The sequence below is a fragment of the Centrocercus urophasianus genome, unplaced genomic scaffold, assembly GCF_019232065.1.
Source record: "Centrocercus urophasianus isolate 14NV4802_14NV808 unplaced genomic scaffold, USGS_Curo_1.0 seq_22, whole genome shotgun sequence".
In the NCBI taxonomy this organism is placed as follows: domain Eukaryota; kingdom Metazoa; phylum Chordata; class Aves; order Galliformes; family Phasianidae; genus Centrocercus; species Centrocercus urophasianus.
The window spans coordinates 14,055,445-14,079,784 of record NW_024884778.1 but is presented as its reverse complement, the minus strand read 5'-3'; the positions used below and the strand labels follow the sequence as shown (position 1 = coordinate 14,079,784).

The window sequence follows — 24,340 nt, the reverse complement described above, 5'->3', positions numbered from 1 at the left end:
CCACACTTTTGTAATAGCTTGTAAGTGGTGTTTAGAGATGGGCACCGTGAAGAGATCAGTGCTGTTAGCCAGCTCTGCACCCTGTCCAGCTCCAGCACCACAGCTTTCTGCTCTCTCATCTGGGTCTCTCTGCCTGTCTCTGGTGCTGGTTTCTCTCCTTAGGACTGTGCTCTGCCTTGTTCCTGGTGGCACACTGCCAGGTGGCTGTGGCAGTACAGAAGGGTGGTCTGTGCCAGGGGAATGGTGCAGGGTTTCTGCAGCCCCCAGTTTTCGCAGTGGCACCGCAAGCAGCAGCAGTTTGGCTGGGCTGGGATGCAGGCACAAGGTGCTGTGGCACTGCTTTGAGGTCCCACTGTGCTGCTTTTGTGAGGACTCAGAAGGATCATGTGTGCTTGAGCCTGGATCAGAGATCTGCTTGCTTCTCTCAGGAGCATGGAGGGGTTTTACGTGGGTGAAAGAAAAAGGGGTCACAGCCTCCACAGTTCTCCCTCAGCTGCTGGAGAAGGAAGAGGGAAAACAAGAATGAAAAGAAGCCCAGTAACTAACTACCCTTCTACTTTCTCTCTTTTGTGTAAAAAGCTTAACTTGATGTCTGCTGTGTTCTCCACCTCCACTGTCCACTGCACCCCAGTAAGTGGAAGGGCTACAGTGGGTGTGCAAAGGAGCCCACAGGGCATTCCCTGGGCTATGAGGACAGAGGAGCCTGTGACTTTAGAGGAAGTGAGGGATGGAAGAAGGGGTGAGGAGCTGGTTTGTTGGCTGTGGGGAGAGGGGGCGGAACCAAGAGGGGAGGTCAATGGCTGGTGGCTGCCTGCAGGTGGGTGGTGGGCAGGGGACACCTGTAGCTCTGAAGGACTCGTTGTGCCCTTGCTGTTGGGCAGCTGGCCCCAAAGGTTTGTTTCTGCTCCTGCCAAAGGGCAGACATGGTTGAGTTGAGACACCTGGTGCAGGTACCAGGGTATCAGAGAAAAACTGAAGGCAGTGCAAAAAATTGCCTAAGTATTTCAATATGTTTCCAGTAGGTTTTGCAGGCCATTCTGAGTATTACACTTATGGATGTGGTTATGCTGTTCCCAGACATCGACCTGACTGGAGCAGCAAGAGCTGAAATGCCTGCAAGGCTCCAGCTGCCTTCTGACCACAGTGTGGGTGGTGAGTGGGCACCATCCTTCCTTCCTGAGAACCTCCCTGTGCCCCACATCCGCTGAGAAGTCCTGTGAGGGTTTGGTTTTGGGCCTCAGCCCTTGCTTCTCCTTTTGGGGTCTGATGCGTGGGGCATGTGTTGATCTGAGTATTATCAGATGGATATTTTGGGTATGGATGTTTTCCGTAGTTCCTTGTGAAGTCTGGGTCTGTATCAGTAGAACTACCTGAGTGGGGAGACTAATAACGACTTTAATCTTTCCTGCTACTGATGAGAGGGCAGAGAACTGGGTCACAGCTGTAGCTTGTGAAGAATGACCAGGTAGTTACAGAGAGACTCTGGGAATAATAAGCAGCATGGATTTGTCACCCAGCCTCAGAGCAGGGCACTTGGAAAATGCTGCAAAACGAACATCAGGGAGTTCATACATGTAGTGGAAGATTTCCTGACCTTAGCTAGCCTTACATACTCACCACACCTCTTCGTGTAAAAGCCATCACGGCAGCACTCTGCCCGTGCCGGGAGGTCTGTTTGTCCCCTGCTAATGCTCTGCAAGAACGCACTCTCTGTTTGCTGCTAGATTGCATTCTCTTGGGTCCCTACCACCGAAGGAAAACAAATCTGTTTACAAGAAACAAACAGCTTTGCGTAAACTTTGCACTACAGCTAGGAGCTGCCAAGTGCATGTTCTTCCAGCACAGAAACGCATACTTCCCCACCATAAAGGGCTCAGTACAGCTCCAGGGGTGTGTGGCTATGAGATCATGTCACTCGGGACCAGGAAGCACCAAACTGTGCCCTGTGTCTTACAAATACAGATGTGTGATGATTATCTCATGATAACCAACAGAATTCCTGCTGTATTTATGCTTCTAATAGTGCCGTGGGAAGAAGTGGCTGTGATGTGTTCCTGAACTCCAGCAATGTGTGGAACCAGGAATTCAGATAATTTCCAGTTGGGATGATAGATAGTAATGCTTAAACCACTAACATCACCAACTAAGGTTGCAAGAGATTAGATAAGAATACCCTTATTGTCAACCACATTCCTTCTATTACCAGATGATTACTGTTCTTTCTATGTGTTTCTCCTTTATATATGTTCATTGTCTCTAGTCTAGGAAGGCTGCAGCTGCAGCAGAAGTGGAAGCACATGAGAAAATGACTCACCTCCCAGGGGCTAGACATGGATTTTCAACCCAGCAAAGCACAGGAAAAATGACATGAAGGTGGAGCTACTCGAGGAAAAAAATGTCATGGCAAATAACTGCTTCGACTCTGGTCTATTCTTCAACAGACTTGTAGGTTGTGAAGTAAGTGAGGAAAATGTGCTTATTGTTTCATTATAAAAGATCAAGTATGCTAAACACCTTAAACAGCAAATGATCTAAAGGTTACTGCGGTTAGAGTTGATCCGTGCTCTGTTCTGCAGAAAGTTTTAAGAGGTTGTTAGAGAATAGCTTTTCCCTTATGCTTCTTATAAATTCCTATACTCTCTCCACTGAGATGGAAGAAATCCCATGCAGACCCACCAGCACTTCTTGCAGTGCCAGCACGGGAATTGCAGTGTCCTGCAGGAAGGACCTCTGCCAAATGGTTTTGCACTGTTTGTGGCCATGTGTGACTCAGGTCCTGGCTACATGAAAGCATTTTTCCACAGCAGTTTGAGTAGCATTTGGGTGGTATATTCAAACTCATCTGAAGCAAAGCTTGCTTCAAGGATCGCTTCAATCTGTCTCTAGTATTTTTAGGCTTCCAAAAAGTCCCCAGTGTGGCACTGGTATGTGGTAGGGCCTCTGAAGCATCCCTATGCCCTCATAGTTTTAGACTGAGCTTGAGAAATCTCAGCTAAGGGCCCCTGCAGCCAGCAGGTGGGCTGCTTCTGCCTTTTGTTTGCAGAGCCCCGAGGCAGGAAGGAGGCAATGGCAGTGGTTTTAGTCTCCAGCCACCTTGCAGGCCCTGTCCTACAGGAGCTTTGCAGCTTCTCCCTGTGGAAATCTCACACAGAAAACCCTGTGCACCTGCACAGTTCAGAAGTAATGCAAAATCTCTGCCCACTTCCCAGAAATCTGGCTGTGTGTGTCTGCATGCCTGTGCGCGCCAAGTTCCAGCTCAAAGTGAGTTTTTGCACCTAACTTACAGCCCCCTGAAATAACTTTATGGTGGAAGCAGTGACATAACTTTCAAGCAATGTAAACACGCTGCTATCGTGCGAGCGGTCTGTGATGCTTTTACAAGGTGTGTGTGCACCAGGAGGTGTCCCCAGGGTGCCTGGCAAGACCCTGCGGGACAGGGACTGGGTGGCTGTGGGACAGAGGGGCTGAAGGGGAGAAAGCAAAACGGTTGGACTATATGAGCTTAGAGGCCTTTTCCAACCTTAATGATTCTGTGATTCTATGAAAACCGTTCTGTAGAGCTGTTATTGAGAAGCTTCAGATAAGCCCAAGTCAGAGCTCTTACCTGCCAAAGACTGCCTTTAGCAAAGGGAGAGGGGAGAATGCCCTGTTCAGTGCATGGACCTCAGGCTTCAGAGCACGGCAATCACAGCATTCTTGCTGCCAGGGCTACAAAATGTTCCTGGACTGGCTCAGGTCTGCGTAGGGGAACCTGAGAACCGTTTAAGCAGCCAGGTACTGCTGGAGCAGCCCCAGGTACCACAGATTTTAACTAAAATGTAAATGGCCTGTTGCAATCTTGACTAATTACTATAAAGAGGAGAAAATGTTTCATTAACATATAATTCCTAAATGTGCAGTTGTAGTTAAAGATGGGTTATTGACAAGAAGGGGTGCTTTTTGGCTAATTGGTTGCTAATTGATATATAGATGGCATTCAGCAACCAATTTGCATTGCAGAATTTGTAAGGATGAGGTGCTATTTCAAAGCTGAAATGCCTTTGAGCATTGAGTAATTCTGAAATTATCCAAGAATATATGTGCCTTTTTAAAAGCATTTTGTTGTTCCTGTTGCACTTATCACTGGAGTGTTGGAAGGCAAGCTATTTCACAATGTTTTTTTAGTTACTCAATGCTCTGATTGATGTGGAAACGCTGAACCAGACATCAACATGAGCAAAAGGACAGCTCTGGTTATATCTACACTTCTGCACTGCATCGCTACACAAACTGTTGACACCACAAACACACACAAACATATTACAAGTCCAGTGGAGTGATACATCTGCAACAAACATCTAATCTATTACCAAGCATGTGAACAAAGGAATTAAAAAGTGTATTTGTGGAGATTCTCAAGAAAGAGGTGTCTCAAAACAGCAAGAGCCATCGTAACAAGTCCAAACCCTAGAATCATAGGACAGTGTGAGTTGGAAGGGTCCTCAAAGCCCGTCCATCCCCAACCCCCACCAGCCCAGGCTACAGAGGGCCCCATCCAGCCTGGCATTAGGTACTCCAGGGATGGGGCACCCACAGCTCTCTGGGCAGCCGTGACAGTGCCTCAATTTCCTCTGAGTAAAGAACTGCCTAAGTGTGGTCCATCCATCAAATCCATTTCTCTCCAACTTAGAGACAAGGATGTTGTGTCAGATACTGTCAAATGCGTTGAGCGTGTCCGGGTGGGTATGTAATCTGCAGGGTGAGAGGAGGAAATGAGCCCAGTTTTGAAATGTGAATCAAACTGTGTATTTCAAAGCTTAACTGAGTCTCGAATGCCATCCTGCTTGGCTTCTTTGGCATTCTTCTCAACTGCTGCTTTGCCTTTAAGATCAGATATGCAACCTGTGGTATGGCTGGGTGGGAAACAGACAGCAGCAACCCCCACAGTGTTCTGGCCTTGGGCATCACCATATAATTTCTATAGTATTTTAATATTAAAGACAAGGAGCACCTGTAAACTTTGTTTGAAAGTTTCACATTAACCGAGACTGGAGTACTGTCTGAATCCAATTTATTATTTTCTAATTGCTACTGTTAATTAGAATGGCAGGGTATAAAATTGCCTGAGTAGATTCATGAATAATGTATTACTTTTTATTAATTCAATTTTTTTTTCAAACTGAAATTTGCAAATTGAATGCAAACAGCTAATTAAAGGTGCTAGTGCCAGCCAGAACTTGATGGGGTTCTCAACATACCTGCTTTTGCCCTAAGTGCAGGACTGAGATTTGAGTAGGGATGTTGATCCTGCCTTAAGATGCTCAGTGTTGAGGTTATTAATCCTGTGCTGCAGCACTTCTCCATGTGGTGCTTGTGCTGCCGGGGCTGTGCAGACTGTGGGTAGGGACAGGCTGCCCTATGCTGTCCTCACAGCATGTACTGGGCACTTGACCCCAAGCAGAGACTTAGAAAGCCAGGAATAAAATCACAGAATCATTAAGGTTGGAAAAAGAACGCTGAGATCATCTAGTCCTGCCCTCCGCCTACCGCCAGTATAGCCCACTAAACCGCATCCTTCAGTGCTGCATCTATGTGTTTCTTGAACACCTCCAGGGACAGTGACCCCACCACGTGCCTGGGCAGCCCATGCCAGTGCCCTAATGCTTTTGGAGAAGAAGTTTTTCCTAAAACCAACTGTGAACCTCCCTTGGCACAACCTGAGGCCATTCTCTCTTGTCCTACCACTGTTACCTGGGATGATAGGCACACTCCCACCTCACCACAACCTCCTTTCAGACAGTTTGTGGAGAGCATATGTTTCTTGGGGAGCCAGGAACAGTACACGGGTGAAAGCAACTGCCTCCAAGTGGTAAGAAACAAAAGTGAGTGCTATATATATTGTTTTTTGTGGGTTTTTTTTTTTTCCACCTAAAACCACATGTATTTTAGTGAACATCTAGAGAGCTCACTGCTATAGAAGAACTCAAACTCTTGTCACAACGTTGTCTGGACCAGGTTTTTGCACGTAGTTGGCACAAACTCTGTGCTTAAGAACAGTTGTACTTGAAACAAGCCTTGCATCTTTTATTGCAGATCTTAGGACTTGTTTACTTAAGTCTCACCAGATGGGGAATTCAAAATACTGTGCACATGTATTGACTGTACATGTGTTATTACGTTTGCTCCTTTAACTCCATTTCCCTTATGGCTTCACTGCCTGCAGTTCTGTTAGCAGTTCATGGTGTTTCTTTCAGCATAGTGCAGTATGTTTGGTCATCATTTTCTAAATATATTCTAAAATAGAAATCTACTAAGTGTCAACATGCAGAGCCATATGTACATATGTGTTGTATTTATACAAGATACACAGTATGTTCTGGTATGCTTTGTGCTATTTCCTTCTCAGCTCCTTTAGCAGGTGAGAAATACAAGGGGAGTAAAAGAGACACCAGGGTTTTTCACACAGGTCCACCTTGCCACCCTCAGAACCAGTAAGACTTGACTATTACAGCTCATTATCATGGGCCGTGACCTCCCTCCTTTGGTGCTGCTCTGGCTTCTACTTTGCTCATCCCCTGGTCTTCCTGACCAGTATCTCCATCCCTGTTGTTTCACTGTCTCCTTTGCATCCCTCATGAAGACTCTTGCTTACAGGAGTCTTGCAGTCAGCCACTATCAGCAATGCAAAACTTCAACCTGAAAACTGAAAGAACCAGAAATAACAAAGCAGCTCTAGACAGGGGATCCTTAACTTCTCTCATAGCATGCAGACAGGTGGTTGTGGTCACTTTGTTTGGCTGCCCACCTCCTTGCTGGCAGTGACTGCTGTGCTCCCCAAACACAAGATTTTAGCACCAAAGAAGCTGTGCTTGTCTTGCTGGCACACGTGTATCAGAGTCCTAAAGATCAGCTCTCTGTGACAGGGAATTTGCAGTTCTCTTCCTTAGCACTCTTTTGGCAGCATAATAGGTAATAACAGTAGAGATAGATATCAAAGTCTGGCTTTATCATTTCTCATAAGGCTAGAATGAAAATAATGAGGAATAATTTTATTTCTCAATATGTGAATAGGGAATATTTTATAATACCGTGTGATTAATTTACTTGAAGAAAATGAAGTAGATTAGTTTAACATATGTACTACTTCTTTCCCCAGATGGTCATTTAACCAGATAGATATGCAAACCAACAATTAGAGCATCATTTCCACTGTTTATAGTAATGTTTTCCTGTGCACTGAAACTTGGCCTGGTTAGCCAAAGGCTGGTTTGTGCAACAACTGAGCACACAGAACAAAGCTTTTAGCAGTGTCATGGAATGATAAAGCACCATCAGTGAAAACTTGGCCTCCTCTAGCCAAAAGGAATTTTGTCAAAAGCATTTTGATTTGGACTGAAATTTCTAACAAACTGGTGTCGGTCACTTCCATGATCTTCTCTTACTGGCTTTTAAACGGTGTCCAGAGGATGATGTTAAAATGTTGTTCTGTGATTTGTTCTGACTTGGTTCTCAAGTGGCGTTCCCCTAAATGATCTTGTAAAGTCTTTGCTATTACTTAATTCTTTAGTTTTCTCAACTATTAACATGCGAGTGGGTTAATTACTATGTCTTGTGCTTTTGCTCTCAATAGTTTAGGGGCAAAATGTTATTTGGACACAAGATGACCCTTTCTTGGCTTCAAGGTGCCAATGGAAACGTTCTCCCTTCTGTTGCTATTGTTTTGGTGATACTGTCCTGTCTACAGAAGCCCATCCTCCCTGCATTACCCGAGGGGCAGCTTGCATGCAGCGAGGCCGCAGTGCCTGATCCAGTCCCACTGGATCGGTGCCAGGCTGCTGCAATGCTCGTGATGTTCCACAGCTCAGCCAAGCTATCTGTTGGCAAAAGCCCACATAGGAATTCACATTGTCAGAGGGAAGTTTATTTTCCTGTAAAGCCTGAATGCTCTTTATTGGCAACAGATGGGGCCTCAGCTCGTCAGAGGCACTCTTGGCATTGACTGAACTTCCATGGTCACGTTGTGGCTGTTGAAAAGTTTTCAGAGAAGCTGCTCTATGTTTCCTCAGAAGCTGTTTTGAATTCTGTGGTAAATAATGAGCAGAGGTCTGCTGTGCTGCCATTTTTTTTCATGGGGTTTTAAATGGTTTTTGTGCTAAGATGAATTTTAATAATTTCTGCAGTATGCCATTAGTTAAAATGAAGCAGAAAAAAACCAGTTATTGAACTAGACTGCTGTGATTGGAATCTATAGCTGATATATTAAAGCCCTGCTGTCATGTTTAATAATTGACTCAACCCACTGGCAATTCTGGAAAAGAAAATGAGCATTAATAATAAGTTAACTGATCATTATTTCTTTTTACCCCTTACTATTAGAACAATATCCTGTACTAAATCAAGTAAAAAATGCAATAATTCTATATCGTGCATACTCTGTGCTTTTCTACCTCTTCTATTCCCAACACTACTTCCACGCAATTACTTCTCTTATCAAAGCCTCCATTTGCTTCCTTGGTGTGCATAGACATGAAGGGAGCCTTTATGGGATGCAGATATTATTTAAAACATCTTTGTTTTCACCTGAATCAAGGAGAAATGACCTACATTCAGACAGGCAGTACTTGAAAGCACTTTCTTTGCTCTCATTGTCTTCTAATACCCCAGGCTGCTTTGGCAAAAAGATGGTGATAACAGAAACACCCAAGTGAAGTGGTAGGTATATTGCAACACATGAGCCTCTCTTATGAAGCTCCCAGCAATTGGATTGATAAGCTTTGGCTGAATACCACCTCCAGTTGCACTTTGGCTGGAGCTCCCTCAAAAGAGCCATTTTAGTTTGTAACTTAGATCCTCCATCTCTGCAATCTGTAACAAACTCATCTTGCAGTCCTTGCAAAAAAAGAAAAAAAATGCCATTTTTGCCCTGAACTTACTAATACTTTTGAGAATCTGAGATAGGATGGAAATATTGTCCTAATTCAGAGTATTATCTCCTGCTGATGGCTCCCCAGCCTGTGCCTAGAGTGAGAAATGCTGGCAGCTGGGGAGAGCTGCCCTCTGCAATACAGAGCCCACCCAGAGCCTGTAGTGAGCCAGATTCCTCGGTACATTTACCTCTTCTGTTTGGTTTGCCTTTTATTCCAGGAGAAGACAAAACTGCTCAAACAGAATCCTGGGCTTAGTGATGTCAGTGAGAGCTTATCAAACACTGGGTGATGCCCACAGCTGATGGTTTGCCCGCAGCAGATTGGTCTTTTTATCGTTATTCATAATTAAGATGCTGAATTTACAGATACACCTGTTTGAGGAATGGCTGAGCCTCAAAGCCATACTTGTTTGCGTCCTACAAAAGGTGATGTGTGTTTGGGTAACAGTGGTCACTGGGCACAATTTGCCTTCATTATTTCTTGGTCTTCTCCCCCAGCCCCAGCTGTGCCCGGTGAGAAGTGTGGGCTGGCACTGGCTTTCCATGGTGTTTTCTCAGACGTACTGCTGCAATCCTTGCTCAGACTGATGACTTTGAGTGTGGTAAATGGTGGGTATAGAGGTGTTGTAAACAGAACTTTCTGTATGACAGGGCAATTTTTCTAGAGGTTTACTTTTAACAAGCTGTTTATGGTGTGCACTAAAAATACTATGGTTTCTAGAGTTTGAGTATGAGAACTGCTTGAAAAATATTGCCTCCCATTTTATTAGGGTGGCCTATAGCATCAGCAGCAGGTGTTGGTGGTATGGCAGTGGAAGTTCCCACCAGTTTTCCATTGCATTTTCTTGCTGACACAATGGTGTTTGATAGGGAACTGCAGGTGAAGCAAAAGAGTGGAATTGAAATGGCACCCACTGACTTCATCAATGCTTGCTGAACATTTATGGAGACCAAACAGTGGATATGAGTACAGCGAGGCAGTGGGCTGTGTTTTGGTGGTGGCGACACTGCCACTGGTGCATGTTGTTACAAGCACAGTATACAGGCTCTTCTTCATTGCTGGCAAAAATGCAAAGCTAACCGTGGTGACTATATTGAAAAATAGTGTTTTGTATCTAGGAAAACCTACTGAAAAGCACTTGGTTATTGTTAATAGTCTCACATGGGATGCTCTGAGCCCTTTGGCCATGGGCACAGACATCCTGCTTCCTGGGAGATGGCTTTGGCCATGCTGTGCTGGTGGAGCTGTCAGACTCAGTCTCTCACCATTCCAGGTCCTGAGAACCTTTCCCTACTGCTTCTGGTCTCCTGTGCAGGGCCATGCTGGGGCAGCTATGCAGAAACGCAGTGCAGGGTTTGCAGCTTGAGGAGGGACAAGCTGAGCATGCTCCCAGAGCCACAGCCCCTGCTCTGCTGTTATCAGCAAAGGGAGCGAGTTCATCAGTTCTCTGAAGGGCATTGAGCTGCAGCTCTGTTTCAGATTTTCCCAAGGAAATCTCTCTTCATGAGAGGCTGCCCTGGGGTCAGCTTCCTGTTAGCACAAGGGCAACAGGAAAATGTCTTCCAGCGCTCACCTTCCATGCCTGTGATAAATGGAGTGATGAAATCCAAGGAAAGCCCCTGTGGAAGTCATTGTCCCACAGTTTGAGAAAGGAAGGACAAAAGAACTCCCTGAACTTACTAATTGGTTGTAGGGCTGACAGAAGAGTGTGTGGATGGATGTGGGGGATGTGCAGGGATGTGAAAAAGGTATCAAGGTATTTTTAGAAGAACTAGAATTAATGTTACTTTCTGTACAACTCCCCTTATAGTGAAGCTAGCTATATTAATATCCCTAACAGTTTGAAACAAGTAATTGACTCAGTGCACTGGAGGATATTTACTCACTAAAGTTTCTTTAGATAAAGCCCCCTGATACTATGTTATCTGACACTTCTTGCTTTTCTATATTCAACAGGATCCAAAGTACAAGCCTTTACTCTGGGAACCATTGCCAAAGAGATGATTATTCATTAATGGGGGATAAGGAAAAATTGGCTTAGAAAAATCTCACATCTCTGGGGGAGTCTCTGTGTTAATTTTCTGTCAAACTCCTCTTGGTATTCTGTGTAAGCATTACTCCAAATTAATAATGCAAAATAACTAGAAAGTTGCAGAAACCCCAAGGAGAACATTGCATTTTTTTTAGCTGAAATGAGTTTAATTAATATTGTTTGATGCATCCATTTGCCCCTGAAATCTGCTGAACTATTTCTGGCACAGGTACCTGAATAATTGCTTCACTGTGCACTTTATATAAAAAATATAAAGGACATTTTATCTCTCAATTAGAATTGGTGGAATAGTAATTCCAAATAGGGTGTTTGATTAATTGTCACTATCATTACTGAGTATGTTTCTTATGAATAAATGCCTTCATTAATAAATCAATTTTATAGAATATAAATACATTTTTGGGAGGTACTTCCACCACTCACTGAAGTAATTGTTCTTGAATATATCTACTCCTTAAGCCAGCTGTATTCTATTAAGAAAGATACGAACCATAGTTCAGGGAAAGACTGTATATTTTTAAAGCCTGCAGGGAATACTTCTCTCATATCAAAATTGTTTCTATAGATATAATCTTTGACCTGGAAGCCCTGTGTTCTGAGCACAATCTGTGAAGCAACAGGGCCCTGGAGACAACCACATGTGTGTTTGAAGCCCAGCGCTGCAGGGAGGTGAGGGGTGCTGACACCAGGTTTTGAATGAGCTGAGTGGTTTAAAGTAAGTGTTCTGATCTGCAGAGCCGTATTAAAGTGCCTTCAAGTGTAGCAGAATTTGAACACATCCCTTTCTGAGTGGTAATCTTGGGAACCTGAGCTATGCAGAAACACAGAAGGGCTGCTGCTGTGGTTCTTGCCTATCCCTAAATTTCATCTTGCTCTTATATTCACATTCATAGTAGAACCGTACAAATTAATGACTGTTTAGCAATAAGGATTGAAAGCAATGCCTCCTCATAGCTCGAGTCTTGGAAGAATGACTCATTTTAGAAGGAGACTGACAGCATCTGTCAAAGCACAGACACACACTGTAGCCTTTTCCCACAGTTAAGCAGGTTCACATTTGAACATTTATCATGGTCTCTAAATTTTTTACTTGCTTCTCAGAAGACGGATCCAATCTAATTTTGATATTTTTATACAGTAGCAATCCTCTTTTCATTTCAGGAATCTGCTCTTTTTATTCCCGTGACCAATTGTTCATCGACTCCTTGTTGACAAATGCCAGTTACTGTGGTTGGTGGGAGGAATTCAAGGAAACTATGAATTACAGCTTGTCTCTTGTTGGCTCTTCACTCTGCAGTCCATCTGGTAGACAAAATTCCTCAGTGTAGTGCGCCGAGGGATAAGAATGCCTTTGTCCTGGGCAGCACCACAACCACTTCAAGGCACACACATGGCGTGTGGGGCTCCCTGCTCTGAGCTGCTGCAGACACCACAGGAGAGAAGGGCTGAAGACCAGTTGTGGAACAAAAGCATTTGCCTGCACTGTAATCCGAATTCAGTTTAATTGGGTAACTTGGTTGGAGGTGATTGAAAAGAAGTAATAGTGCTCCTAAAGATACTAAGCCTCTTGTCCTGTACTGGGGACATACCCTTGACTATCAGGAATGCAACAAGCTGAGCTTCATCCCCAGGCATGTTTCTGTATCCTTTGCCTGTTTTCCCACTACTGGAAAAAACCTGCGAAGGCCTTCTAATTGTTGTTACAAACACAACAGCAACAGCTCCCTTGTGCACTGGTAAAATGTGTTGATGCCACCTGTTTCACTGGGAGTTTCTTGGAATGAACCTTGCCCTCCAGTTCGTCTTCACAAATCTAATTGATAGAAAAAGTCTGGTTGTGGACTGTTATTTTATTTTTTAAGGATGGTCAAGGTCTCTAAAGAAATCCTCTTGTGCTGCCTTGCAAAAACAGGACAGCACTGCTGTGAGAAGGGACACAAGCAGGAGCTCCTGTTACCCTGCAGCAATGTGCTCTAAAGGGCACAAGATCGTGTGGCTGTAGGAGAAAACTAAAGGAATTAAAAATAAAAAAAAGTCCCAAGCCACCCCTGTCTACTAATGCCTGTCTTGGGATCTCTAATGGCTATATGGGGTGTTAGCTTCATGGACTTCCAACTTCGTACCACAGAATTAAAGTAGAGGCCTTGCAGGCATTTCATATAACTTTTATTTTTTTAATCATAAGGGTTTTTCTCTAATATATTTCTCATCCCCCAGGTACAATATATCTAATATAAAACTAGACAACAACATGCAGAAGTGCTCAAAGGTTGGTGCTGAATGCTGTCCTGTGTTCTGGCAGACCTTTTATGTCCCCCAACATGTTCAGGGCAGGCTGGTACACTTGCACACAATATGCTCTGAAAAATTGTTGTGCTGTGCTTTTGGCACATGTAGTAATAACACTGTGCATTATTTGCTAGTGTATTTTTTACATAATTATGTTCTGTGTTGTATTTTGCTATATCCTATTTGAATTATTTTAATCATTCAATACACATACTGAGGAAATTCTCTTTACGGTTGTCTTAAAATTTAGAGAGGTTTTGCTCTTTCTAGTGGATCCTACCATAGTATTAAATATGAGAGACACGAATCCCACCAGTACGTCAATGTTACCAAGCAATGAGAAGATCATTTGCACTATTTTTTTTAAAGAAGAGACTATATTGCATCTGTCTCTCAGAAATATCAAATACCATTTCATAAGCAGACATTATTTCTAATTATGTGTTCATCTTGGGTCATTGTTTTTTTTTGTGACCTTTATTTGAATTGACACATCAGTGAAAAGAGCAGCCAACCACTGAAGAAAGAGTGGATAATTCTCTCTGCCTGCCTGCTTCGGTGAGGATATGTTTACCATGTGCCTCATGAGGGATTTGAAATATGTGATTATTAATTAATGTTTTTGGTTCTTTTCCTCTCAAGTTTTTATAAATGAAAATAGAAGTGCTTCTCCCAGGTCTACCAAATTAGAATCAGAACTTCAGCTCTGAATGCTGGGAGAAAGAAAACCCCATTCTGTCACCGCTGAAGGTGTGATTGCTAAGCGAAGAGCCCTGTAATCCAGGAACAACTTGTGAATGTGGGAGAGGAAACTACCACTCAGCCATGCATGCTGTACTTATATGACATTTCTTCAAGATGTGAAAGATGTTAAGAAGAACTATCTCCTGAATAAAAAGAAATAAATTGAAAACAAAGCTCGTACGTTGTATGGAATGCAGTGAAGCTGCAAGCCCACCCTTTTCAAGGAGTGGGGAGGATTAGGAGGCATCACTTCTGCAGCACCCAACCTGTTCTGCATGCTGTGATTTAAATATTCTGGTAAGAGAAAGGGGAAAAAAAAATCTGCAAGATATTGTGGGTTAGGCTGTCCCTGTTCTGATTACAATACTGTGGCTTAGACTTTTTGATGTCGATCTGCCTTCTCTTCATCCCTTGTCTGGAGGACTCACAGTGGGAGGGGGGATTTCAGACAAATGCTGTCCTTATGCTACAGTCCTCAGTGATTTTTGGGTAACGTCTAAAGGAGGACCTTGCTGACATTTTAACTTGATGAAAACCCTGAGATGAGTTTCCTAGGCAACAAGGAAATGGTTGTGCTGATTTCCACCCAATAAAGGCAAACCAGTTATTTAATGGATGACTAAAATGGAACAAATATTTTATATTCTTAAATACCACTGAGAAGAAACTAATTATGTAAAGCAAAAAGGCAAATTAGCATAAAATTTAGAAAAGAAGATATTTACATTTTATATCAGAAACATAGTCGCAGGCCAACATATAGGGCTGTGCCTAAAAGCGATCACGAGTCAGCACTTCCGCTGCAGGGGAAGCTGCAGAACTTGAAATTCTGTTCTAGCACAATTAACAGATCTATTTTTTTCTATTTCTGCGTTGGCAGGAAAGTACCGGAGACACTCAATTCATTTCATCTTGAAAACTGTGAAGGAAGAGGGTAGTTTGTAGGTACCAGGAATGGGCTCTCATTGAAATACAGTCCCAGCGTTTCTCAGCTGAGAGTTTCCTGCTCACCCTGTGCAGTCTGTGGGAAGCAGGGCACAGGGGCAATGTAAAGTTGGAGCTCCAGATGCCAGGGCCTGCAGCTGCCTCTGCTCAGGGTCAACCCACAGCACACAGCTCCCTCAGGGCCCCCGGGGCCCCAGGAAGCCACAGGTGCAAACGCGTCTGCATTGCACAACTTGGATTCTGGGCACACCGAGAAGCCTGTGGTCCTGAAGCTCTGCAGGTAAACTGGTGGGAAGACTGAGTTTGGACTGTAATTCATCAAAGGTTCATCAAACCAGGCACATTTTTACAAAGTGGATTGATTTTGACTGATAAACTATTTCTGGACTGAAAAAGAAAAACAAGATAAAGAAATTGTTGGAGAGCTCTCAGCTGGGTCCTTGCCTGTGGTATTTGCTGAAAACAGAGGAGGCCAAAAGAGTTCAGATCACCAACACAGGGAATGTGTTGGCTGAAGAGACATCCATGGACTAAGATCAAGATGTTTCAACCAATCTCCAGAGGCCTGCTGGTGTCACCATTTGGGCCATGTACGCAGCTTCTTCATTCCTTCCAGAGCACAGCGCTGCACTGCCCCATGCCCACATCATGGCAGCAGTGTCTGCCCTGCGCCCACAACATGACAGCAGCTGTTGCTCCATGCACACGACATGACAATAGTGTTTGCTGTGCACCCACGACATGGCAGCAGGGGCTGCCCCAAGCCCTCAACATGGCAGCTGCAGTTTCCCTGTGCCCACAGCATGGCAGCTGAGGTTTCGTTGTGCCCACAACATGGCAGCAGTGGCTGCCCCACACCTACAACATGGTGGCAGTAGCTGCTCCTGGCTCAAGCTGACTGCTGATGAGCTCATCAGGAACACTGGAAGACAGCCGTGTGTCAACACAGCCATCACAGAAGCTCTCTCCTGCCGCAGATAACAGGTGGGATGACTGCATTTCTACAAGGCCTGAATGCACCTGGGCTCGCAGCTCATTTTGAGGCATGGCACTGACTGCTGAGTGCTCCTGAACAGCCTCTTTCAGAACACAGCTCTCTCGGATTTCAGGTAGGCAATGTGCTGGATGGGTTGCCATGTGCCAACATCTGACAGTACAGGGAATTTGGAAGAGAAGCTGGAGTTATCCCCTCAGCCCCACTGTAGTGATGGAGTGAATGGACTCTTGGTAATTTTTAGAGTGAAGAAAAGTGGGAGGAAAACTAGCTCACAAAAAGTAATAGTTGGCAATTAATGAAAACCAGCTTTGCTCTTTGAAGACTTCACAGATGCAGGGATAGGACAAATGCTTTTTGGTCGAGGTTCAGCAGGTTCAGGGGGGTCACATAGTTCACAGCACAGCATTGGCCTGAGCTGCCGGGTGCGAGTCGACAACTTTGATCTCCTGTGCTCCTCCCAGTTGGCTGCTGCTGTGTCAGAAATGCCTCTGTTGTTCCTGGGGATGGGAACGTGATAAGGAATTTCAGAGCACACTGAATGCAAAGCATCAGCTCTTTCCTGCCTCCAGAAGCCAGTATGGCTCCAGAATCGGCTGCATGGTAAATCTTCTCCTGTAGCCAACATCATTCTGAGATATCATACTTCTCTTAGCTCTTGCTTCCCATATACCACATGAACAAATAAGCAGGAACAAGCCCAGTGACCTCAGTCAAGTTGTGTTAAATCTTTTGCAGCCACAAAACATTTCCTCTGGCTGCCTGAACTGTAAGCAGACACCTGTAAGTTATGATTCTTTGCGGCTCAACCAAAGGATAGACAAGGAGACCACTGCTGCCACTTGGGAAAACCCATTGGCATTTACGGGAATGCTGAAAACATTCCCTTAGTAACATGGGTGGGAGGAGAGCTGTGCCTTTGAATCTCATCCCCCAGTAGGAGCTTCTCAGCCCAGCAGGAGCATGGGGATTTCTGACACCAGGAGCAGATGCAAATGGCTGCAGGGCTTTACATCCCCACTGCAGGGAAGCAGCCCAGTATGATTTTTGCCTGTGGAAAGCAGGTCTGTAGCATGGCTGTTTGTGTCTCCATGCCATGTTCCAGCTTACAAAATCTCCCAGTTCTTGGCATCCAAGTGAAAAGTAAATGAGGGGAGCATGTGTTTGGGTGATATGACACACTATGTGTTGCCTATACAAAGCATCCCCATCTGTGAAGCCAGCAGGATCTCGGGTACCTACAAACTATTAATTTTTCCCTGTGTAAGGACAGCATGAAGGGAAAAAGCCAACATTTTTGAAATCCAGTTCTAGGTTTACACTTGGCTGAAATGTCTTTCTGTTGCACAACAGCACAGTGAGCTGTGCTGGTAGAGATGGGATAGAGCTGGAGCAATTTTTTATTTAGGTGTACAGGAACAGAATAAACTACATATACTTCCCCCATCACACGTGGATTTATGTGAAACATTGACATGATTATGTCCGTCTGTCAAGGTGACAGTAGCAGATTCAGCTTTTTTTTTTTTTGGACACACAGTTTTAAAATACAAATGTTTACTGATTTGTCATCTTTTCTCTTAGAACGAGGGAGGGACAATCTTGCTTTTTCACCTCAGGGATCTATTTAAGTAATCTCGTCCCCTTATTGATGAATACAATCAGGTGTGATTTTCATACATATATACTCAAAACTACAGCTACCAGAGTGGCCCTTATCCTATGGGAGCAATGTCACCAGCTGATACAGTGAATTATTATTTTTAATAGTAGTTTTCTTTCCATAAAAGGTAGAAAAAGTCAGTATACTTTCTTGTATACTTCTTCCTGTTTTACAGAAAGGAGCTAATTGCTCAAGGTTTTACATACGGTTTACAAAACTGTTCCAATTGCAACCAGTACAGCCAAGCAAAATATTTGCCTATTTACTGCTCGGACAGTCTGGCAGTTGGAGCAGGGCAGGTGCCAGCACAGCTGTAGCATTTACCTTTGTAAATGATAAGGGTTTGAAAGATGACTGTGTGCATTAAATATCTGCGGTCAGGAGGAGACAGTCAGAAGCACTGAGAATACGGAGCTGGGGATTAGAGCAGTAAGTGCCCAAGAGACTTATTGTAGGTAACTTTGTTAGAAACAGAGAAAGCAAAAATCAAAATGCTGGTTGTTGTGTGGCAGATAAAGTTTTGGGAGGTGCTGCAGAGATTGGAAAGTGAGACTGGGACCAAAGAAGGGAAATGAGGGAACTGAATGAAGCTCTGAGTTTGCTCTGTTAAAGGCTTTTGTCCAGTCAGTTCAAGTTACTGCAGAGAATCTAGCAGTGATTCTGCAAATCCACCAAAATAATGTGAATTTTACTTAGAAATACTTCTTTCCCTCGCTAAGAGACACACATTTTTTAAAAAATCGGTTTTGAAGGTCCAACCTCAGGCAGTGCTGCAGCCCTGCCTTCCCTCCCCTCACTCCCAAGAGCTGCAGGAGGCAGAGCTCTGCATGGTTTTCATTAGGCAGAAGGATGAAGTGAGTTTTTTCTACAGCTCCTTATTGCTAGTGTTTGACAAGGACAGAGGGAGCTCAGCTTGTCTTGCCTTTGGTTTCATACCCTTAGCAATAAATAAATAATAAAAACATTCACCCCATGAACTGTGCACGACACATTATCATTTCCCACAGATTTCCAGATCATTAGGAAACCATGCCAGGCCAGCTTCCCATTGCATTGCAGAGTGGAGTTATGTTGGGAAGGAGAGGTCACCGAGGCGAGTTTCAGCTGCGGAGTGGAGCAGCACGGAGGGCACGTAGCTGGTCCTGCCCCAACCACACCTCTTGTGTCCATCACCTCCAGTTCTGCCACAAAACAGGCTCAGGGAGATCAATTTGAAGTAGTGCGTGGAAAGAGCCTTAGAAAATTGCTAGCGCCTTTCAAAGGGCTCCAGTCTATCCATTCTTGAAAACACGCGTGCAAGATCGTACAGGCACTGCTGCTGTCCTGGCCACAAAATTTAGCAGCTACTGGTGATGGCTGTGAAGGAAGGAGGCTGCAGCTGACCTGGAGGGGATCAGTTACTGGCTGTATCTGTGTTAGCACACTTTAAGTAATAGTTCTTTTCTGGTTACTGCTTCAAAGAAGGGATATTGGGCTTCTGAAGCATCTTCCACCCCTCTCCTGGTAACAACCTTCAGATTTGCATACGCAGTAACCCAACCACAGTTAACTTTTTGGTGAGAGGCAGTGCTGACAAACGCTACTGGGCGAGTCAGAAAGAATCAACTTGCAGAAGCAAGACAAAACATGCAATTCATTAAGCCACACCATATGATCATCTGAGTTCCAAGAACTCTTCAACTCCAGAAAGCACTGGTTAGGAGGAGACTTTCAGCTAGCAGAAATCGTGTGGTTGTCAGCAGGAGAAAGCAAGGCTGCAAACTCTGCTCCATGCTGCTGTCAGCCGGCGCTGGGGTCTGCTGCAGGCACAATGTGAGCAGGCTGGTGCATGGCTTTCTGGCTGCCTTGTAGGGAGTGTTTCTTTGCAAACTCCACATTAATGCAAATAACTTGTTTGAGTGTGTTTCAGATGCCTGCAGCAAGGGTGTGTGTGTGAAAGGTGCCCCATCAGCCCCCCTGTCTGCAGCTTGGTGATCCCAGGGCTGCAGTGGATGGCTACTGGTTGCTTCCAGTGCTCTGTGGGCAGTTTGTGAAATTAGGTGTTTGGAAAAACTCGATAATATTCAAGTATACTGGAACATTTCTTGGATCAGACTTCAGCATTACTCATGCATCATTAATTCTCAAAATATTAAGGGAACATTTATTCGTATTGGGCCCTATTCCGTTAAAGAGATACAAAGCATCTTGCTTGATCTGAACCATGATGCAACACACACCAAGACAATCCCCCATATAAGGATAGGCAGGAAACCAAAGCTGGGGCAGAAAAGAGTTGTGGGGCCTAAGTTCATGAGGAAACGTGGATTTTCTACTACACACTGTGGTGTGTCCATGTTTTATTACTCCAGAACTGCTAGATCTCATAGTGAATGCTTGTATTGCTTAACTTTTACACAGTCTTTTCTGTTCTCACAGCAGACTAATTTCAGCTTCATTTGGCATTCCTTTAATAACTAAGACCACTACTAACTTTGCCTGCATGTCTGAGTATGATGAAAACGCAGCCTTAGTACTGATGGTATTGGGACTGCAGCTGCAATCATTAAATCTGTTTTTCAGTTTCTGCCATTCCAGCAGATTCTGCTCAGTTCCAGACTTAGCACTGCCCTGGCATTTTTGCTGCATTTGTTACTGACATGCCAGAAGTACAAACAAAATGTTGAGTGAGCCTTGTTTCCGACCTTCTCTCTACTGGTATATAATTACTGTACCTACTACTTAACTGCTTGTATCCCAGCTCCTGTGAAATCAATAGTTGTGCACAACTTTTTGCGATTGGAAAAATTTGCAGCATGTCAGCAACAAACTACTAACTTGAACAGTTTTTCTGGACAGGCGATGCTGTTCCCTGCATTTTAATTTTGGCTTGGGGGCTGGAGCGTGATGTTGGCAGGATAGATGGGCAGCTCAGAGACTGCACCTGCCTTTTTATCACTCTCCAGACCCTCCGTCCTGTTACTCCTGAGCTCTTAATCTCCACTGGGTGACCTGGCTGCCAGGGTGACATTTTTGATGACAGGCTGACTTACAGCAACTAGCTCACTCTCTTACTTTACTGTATATTAAGTGTTGTAGTTCATGGCTTTCTCCACTAACGATCCTTTACAGATGGTTTGTAAGTATGTAGACACTGTTTGAAATTGCAGCCCAAGTGGACACGGAAGGCTGCAGAAATGGCAAGGGCCACGTGTGCAATTAGAGGAAGTCAGGTAACGACAAGGAGCGTGATGCCCAGGCTGGCAGGAGGAGGAGCCTTGTGGTACACGTGTCCTGCCCAGCACTGCCTGGCTCCCACTGCACCCCACAGAGAGCAGGGCACTTCTGCCTCTCGGATCCCTGTAGGAACATTGATTTATGCAAAACCAAAATCCCTCTAAAGAAATGTTTGGATTTCTGCTTTATCTTTTGGAGCTAAATAGAATTTGCTCTCTCAGCATCCTCCTAATTTCCATGGAATGACACAAGCTTCTGCCAGCTCCAACTCCCTGAGCTCCAATGGGGCCTCTGGTTTGGAAGACGCAGAGGCAGGAGGGAACGAGAAGCAAGGCTAGGTGGATAAGCCAGGTAATCTCTGGGCCCTGGGGACATTTATTCTCCAGCAGACAGAATTTGCATGTAAGAGTTGACCAGCTTCCCCTTCTCTTGCATACAGGGTAGTTTATCTTGGAAAGACTTTTTTTTCTATTTTAATGGAATTATTTTAGATATTCATGCTGGCTATACACACAAATTTGAAATGAAACATTGTATTTGCTTTTAGAAGGTGATTATTCTTTGTCACAGAACTGATTTCTTGAAGCAAAACCATTTTTTTATTTAATCCTTCTCACATGTTATTTCTCTTTCTACAATGTGAAAAGTAGTGCACAGAAATTAGACCCTTGTGTATAATGCAAAAGGCAGGCTTTAAATAAGAAAGTACTTTTGACAGACTGTAGGGTTAAATTTGCTAAGGTGAGCTGTGAGGAGATGCAGTTCTGGGAAGCAGATTGGAGGCAGGTGAGCTGAGCCGGCTGATTTCCAGTGCTGGGGTCTTCCTGAGCTTGAAAACAAGCCCTGTATCACTGCTACCTGCTTCGCTTTTAAAGCTGGTCAGTGTTGATGGAACAATGGCAAGATAAAGCATGAGTCTTTATGAAATCCGAAGAGAGGAAAGGCTGCTTGATAAACTAGAAATTCAGTCGCTTTATTTTTCAACAATTGTCTCATCTCTGGCACATCAGGTGGGTGTTAGCATTTTCAAGTTGTTAGCACTGCGGGGAATCGTGATACAGAAAAGCCTCAGCACGACACCACTGGAACTGGACTGTGGGCACCACATGGTGCAGGAAGGGAACCACAGTCCTGCAACAGTCAGACGTCGCCCATGGTGGGAGGAAGTGGGGAGAAGCACAAATGATGATGGAAGCAGTGACATAAATGTCACTAGGGAGGCAAAAACTGCTTTGTTATTTTTGTCAATTGAACTAGAGTGGAAATTGGGATATGCTCGGAGTGGTTTTGCAATGGTATAACAGGTCTGTGGTTATGAACTACCGGGCTTGATGCAGCGGTAACACTTGGTAAGTGGTGCATTTTCTAGACATGAGATCTTAGCTAGGAGTGTTAAATAGCTGCTGTAGTCCTTCCCTAGCAAAGACAGCTGCTTCATTTTTCTCAGAAGCTTTTCCAGGCAGCCAGCCTTCCTTCCCACTGTCTCTCTGAGGGGCTCACAGACTGCTGAATGTCTTTTCAGTGTCTAAGGAGCTGGCTTAGTTGTTTAATGATTTTACATATATTTACATATATGCAAATTTTTCCTTCAGGGATGCGAAAAGGTGAAAGATGTCAAATTACACTATTCAGTTTAAAGGGATGCTCCCAATGAACTCGTTGTGGGGGTTAGATTACCTGCACACATTTCTAAGGAACTCTGTGGCGGAGCTAAAATTGGAAGCCAGAACTGGACCTACGCAATGACTGTGCTCCCGTAGTGGAGGTTGCCCTGGGTTGCAAGGAGGGGTCTGTAGCAGCCCAGCATCACTGAGGGCTGCTACACAGGCTGAAAGCCTGTGCCAAGCTAGGGGTGTCCAGCCCCTACAAAGGGTCTGCTCCTCTCTGGCATTTTGCCTGGTTGCTCAGGCAAGAATGTGTGCTCTCACTGTCCATTTGCAGTAGGAATACTTCATTCTCTTTTTCTGTGGGTCTGTACAGGCACAAGACATTCCACTCAGATCATGAATTCCTGAGTTCCTCAGGCATCTTCATGAAGTACTTCCAACTATCCTTGCTGGCCTTCTTTCTCCAAGGCTTCTGCTTAGGAGAAGGATACAGCATCTTACCAGAAAAGCTGAAAATCAAGATGAACATCATTTTTCTTGGGTATTTAGCTATGATCAGTTACTCCCTATGATATGGAAAAAATTGAATATGAACAGAATTCACCTAGTCTCCTGCTACAGATAGAAGTTTAATAAGTGCCAGCAAGTGGATGAAAAATAAATAAGCTTACCATTAAGCTAATGAGTCCCATATGTTTTTATAGTCAAATAAAAGTGAACTGAATGTACTGAAGAGCCAAAAAGCAGATGAATGAACCACCACGGACATCCCAAGATCACGTTTAAAATGCAAATGTTGATATTTCTCACACACTTTTCCCTTATGTAAATCAAATCTAAAGAAGGCATCTGGTGGAAGAAAACACGTTTTGCCTTTGAGCTCATACTCGAGTGAATGCAGCAAACTGAACTTGAGAGAATACCTACTGGCTGCTATAGTTACTGGAGACTGCAGACAGTTGGGGAGTTACAGAACAGATTTGCCATCATGTAGGAAGCTGAGCCTTAATTTATATTCAGATCTACAAAGATTCATTTGAGAAGCTTTTTCTAAAAATGCAAGACACGCATTTTTCTCCTGGTATAAAACTAAAAATGTAGGATTTGAGGACTCCAGAAATAGTTGTAGTCGGAAAGCACTTTAATACCAGAGAAATCATACTGCTTCCAGGTTACCCAGAAGAAGAAAAAAGGAAAGGAAAAACAAATCTCATTTTCTTATGAGATTGATGTTACTTCTGCTGAAAAGATATGTTTAATATGTATATAATCCTATAAATTCTAAAGAAACATTGTATATTTTTATTCTTCCTCAGGGAAGAATTTTGGTTCCTTTGCTAAAGGTTTGGGCTTTAGCTGCACTGTTGCAGTTCTAGCTGCTTAGCTGCTGCTGTCACTAATAGTTGTTGGTTTGCAGGTCTAACAGATTAGCCCATTTTTCTCTGCCAGTGATGTCATTTAATTGGGCAAATTACATCTTAGAAGTACTTCTCGCTGAGGGCTATGAGTTTCAGGCTTCTCTCCAACAAAAAGTATGCCAAAATTCCTCTCCTTCCCTTTGAAGGTGCCACTTTGAATTAATGAAGCTACAAACTCAATTTGTGTGAGATGGACCTTCCTGCCCTTCGCCCCAAACCGTGCCTCTCATCAGGCCTCAGCTCCCTGTTCCAGCTGAGGTGCAAGGATGGAGGCTGCAGTTATGTTGCGTGCAGTTAATACAGTGCATGCTCCTGGGTGCTAATGTGTACTGTTAAGAACAAAGTAACTGAATGGTAAGTTTGGATCCATTGCAAAAGGAAACATGGGATGAAGTTCTATGTGATGATGGCTGTTTGGGTTGAGGAAAATGGTTCTTGGTCAATGCCATATTCACATACTTCTGCAATAGATGCCAACTTCCCCAGTGATACTGGGAAGTGATCT

The 24,340-nt window shown here is 44.1% G+C and overlaps 1 long non-coding RNA gene across 1 annotated transcript; it reads left to right on the top strand.

The window, feature by feature from the left end:
* The first annotated feature begins 11,464 nt into the window (after nt 1-11,464).
* On the top strand, nt 11,465-24,330 carry LOC122162765. Its single transcript, XR_006169692.1, has 3 exons — nt 11,465-14,289; nt 14,873-16,046; nt 23,982-24,330. It is a non-coding gene; the product is annotated as an uncharacterized LOC122162765 (long non-coding RNA).
* Nucleotides 24,331-24,340: the final 10 nt, after the last annotated feature.